This window comes from Triticum aestivum, unplaced genomic scaffold (assembly GCF_018294505.1).
Source record: "Triticum aestivum cultivar Chinese Spring unplaced genomic scaffold, IWGSC CS RefSeq v2.1 scaffold77689, whole genome shotgun sequence".
In the NCBI taxonomy this organism is placed as follows: domain Eukaryota; kingdom Viridiplantae; phylum Streptophyta; class Magnoliopsida; order Poales; family Poaceae; genus Triticum; species Triticum aestivum.
In genome coordinates, this window is record NW_025227362.1 from 18,830 (window position 1) to 22,535 (window position 3,706).

At 47.9% G+C, this 3,706-nt stretch overlaps 1 pseudogene; it reads left to right on the plus strand.

The window, feature by feature from the left end:
- Nucleotides 1-1,291: 1,291 nt before the first annotated feature.
- LOC123172715 (probable LRR receptor-like serine/threonine-protein kinase At4g36180) lies at nt 1,292-3,407 on the plus strand (annotated as a pseudogene).
- Nucleotides 3,408-3,706: the final 299 nt, after the last annotated feature.

A 3,706-nucleotide genomic window follows, 5' to 3' on the forward strand; every position in this document is an offset into this window, starting at 1 on the left:
GTGAAGCTGGCGCGAGCAAATTAAGCACGGAGGTACCCAAATGCATTCATGCGCGACGGCCCCAATAAAAAGCCGTCGGCATATTAGGTAATTTATGTAGTGGATGTTAGAGATGTATTTGGTAGTTATAGATAGATTAGAAAATAATTCTTCTCATCTTATCTCTAGGAGCCTTTTTGCCCTCCAAGTCTTGTGCCTCTATATATACTCGCATTATGTCAATTATCTCCTCTCTAATCCTCTTACAGTCTTGTGTTAACTTCCTTGTGGAAGCGCATGCACCATGGTCTGACCTCGCTCGGAGAAAGAAAATTCGATTCTCGCGATGCACGACTCGATCAGGAGAGGATGTTCGGAATATTCCCTAAAACCATTACAGTCAACTATACATGGCTTTATTCTTCTGCACCGTTAACACTTGGATTCACCATAAGACGGCAAGGAATTTCAAATTGGTTTATCAACTATACAGAATTGTGTTGTCACTGAAAAAAAAAACTTGTATTCAGCATGAACGGGCCGGCCGGATCAGAGCCGAGCATCTTGCCGTGTGTCTTCGACGTAATCTCATACCTACCTCGTAAGGTGATATACACAACTACCTCCGTCTCGGTGAATAAGTCATTCGCATAGTTCTAGGTCGACGATTTAACTATCTAAATATATATTATATGTGACAAAAATATATGTTTAGAAACTACATCCATGTAGAAATCTAGTGATATACTTTTCATGACATATAACACATATTTAATTGCTCAAATCGATAACCTAGAACTACGTGAATGACTAATTCACCTAGACGGACGTAGTAACAACCGTTAGGTTATGTTCAGTTAACGGTCCATATCAGTTTAGGTGCACCTTGAAATTATCAGCTGGATACTGTTCGAGTAGATATGGGCAACATGTGGTTAAATAGTTCCGTAACCATATTTTATATTTTCTTTCGTATCAAACTACCCTTTAAGTTTGTTTGAGACTAGGTTGTTAAAGAAGTTAAGCACAACGTACTTAGTCTAAGACTAGGCTTTCTAAACATTCATTTGATTGGACATTATTGGACCCGGTGTGTGCCGGCCGGCGGTATGCACACAGATGACGAGGGCCAGCCGGCCAGGACACCCGGACACTGCTCTAAATAACTCGGGTACGGTGCAGACCATAGAGCGTATGATTTTCTGCCGCACGAAACGGAGCGCCAGCCGATCCATCCATATATATGTGTGTGCGTGTGATCTTCTGTGGATTGGATTTTCCCTACTCAACCATCGCACTCAGGGTTGGGGCCATGAGGGGACCAACCCAAGCGCATCTCGCCGGCACTGTCGCGCTCTTCCTGCTACTGGCGGCCGGCCGCCATGCCCGCGACGACGGTTGCCGTGGTGACCTCGGAGGCCGATGCCCTTCTAGCATGGAAGGCCAGCCTCGTCGACGCGACCGCGCTATCTAACTGGACCCGGGCCACGCCGGTCTGTGGTTGGGTAGGCGTGTTCTGCAACATCAATGGCGGGATCAGGGGGCTAAACCTCTCGGGATTCGGTCTCTCGGGCGAGCTCGACATGCTCGACACCGCAGCGCTTCCGGAGCTTGCCTCTCTTAACCTTTGGAGGAACAACCTTGGAGGCCCAATCCCGGCCAGCATATCATGGCTGCGCTCCCTCCAAGTACTCGACCTCAGCGGCAACAGGTTCAACGGCTCCATCCCGCCACAGCTTGGTGACATGCCCAGCCTCACTGCCTTCTCTCTCTATGAGAACAACCTCATTGGCGAGATCCCGCGCCAGCTCTGCAACCTTCTCTCCGTCCTGTCGTTGGACATGTCCAACAACCGACTCACCGGGGAGCTCCCGAACTGCTGGTGCAACCTCCAGTCTCTGCGGTACATGCGGCTGTCGGACAATCGGCTCACCGGGGAGCTCCCGGGCTGCTGGTGGGACCTCCATGCTCTGGAGACCATGATCCTGTCCAACAACTCCTTCTCAGGTGAAATCCCGGCGGCTAAGGCAAGCCACAACTGCTCTCTCATATCAATATATCTTGCCGGAAATGCCTTTTCCGGAGCCCTCCCACTCCTAGAGGGTTGTGACAAGCTCGCTATCCTCGACCTCAGTAGCAATATGTTTAACAACACCATTCCACCGCAGCTCAGTGGCATGCGCAGCCTCACCGACCTCTGGCTCTACAATAACAACCTCGTCGGCAGTATCCCGCACCAGCTCTGTAGGCACCTCTCCATCCAGATACTGGACCTGTCAAACAACGGGCTCACCGGAGATCTCCCGGACTGCTGGTGCAACTTCCACGCGCTGATGTTCATGGTCCTATCGAACAACCGTCTCACCGGCAAGCTCCCGAACTGCTGGTGGAACCTGGAGGCTCTGATTTTCATGGATCTATCCAACAACTCCTTCTCAAGTAAAATCCCCGCAGCCGTGGCAAGCCACAACTGCTCTCTTATGTCTCTTTACCTTGCTGGAAATGGCTTCGTTGGTCCCTTCCCGATGGTTCTAGAGGGTTGCAACTCGCTGGCCACCCTGGACATGGGGAATAACAAGTTCTTTGGTGTTATCCCTCCATGGATCGGGAGTCAGATCCCATTGTTGAGAATCCTTAGCCTGAAATCAAACAATTTCACTGGACAAATTCCTCTAGAGTTATCACGCCTTTCGCAACTTCAGCTGCTCAACATGGCAAACAATAGCTTGACCGGCTCGATTCCGGTAGCCTTCGGCAGCTTGACCTCCATGATGCATCCACAAAATCTATCGGCTACAGACCCGTCTAACAAGTTTAGTTACTATGGTAGAATCGACATAACCTGGAAGGGCCAGTACAAGATATTTAGAAAAGATATCCAGTTATTAGCCGGTATCGATTTGTCGGGCAATTTATTGTCTCAGTGCATTCCTGAAGAGCTAACCAACCTTCAGGGCCTCCTATTTCTAAACCTGTCGAGAAACCATCTATCATCTAGCATTCCTAAAAACATTGGTAGTTTGACTTTTCTCGAGTCCATTGATCTATCATCTAATGGACTTACAGGAGCCATTCCGCCGAGCATCTCGAGCTTACCGTGGCTCACCACGTTGAATGTCTCGAACAATCTTTTATCGGGCAAGATACCCATCGGGAATCAGCTTCAGACCCTGACTGACCCATCAATTTACTCCAACAATTCTGGGCTCTGTGGATTTCCTCTAAACATTTTGTGTGCCAATACTTCGCTTGCACCGGATGAGAGAAATGGTGAAGAGGAGGACGACTGGATGTACTACTGTGTGATTGCTGGGATTGTGTCTGGTCTCTGGTTGTGGTTTGGGATGCTCTTTATAGTTAAGTCCTGGAGATGTGGTTTTCTTTCCTTTATTGATGGCATGCAATGTAAAATTATGAAAAAGTTGTGACATTAGCTGTTATCTGCAATGTTGTATCTCTTTAATTTTTCATTCTATTTTTGGCGAATGTACAATGTTATACCAGTTAATACCATTGAATCCCTTGGTAAATTTGGTCGCAATGAATCTCACTCCCATTTTTCTTCTCAATTTGATTTAATTACATTTTTGCCTGTACAAAGATAGATCGATCCCGCCATGGCGCCATGCCATGCATGCACGCAGAGGATCGCAGCAGAGTTTCAGGTGCTACTTTGACTATTCTATCTATCTCTTCTACGACCGATCTCCTTCACCTGTAGAGGCTC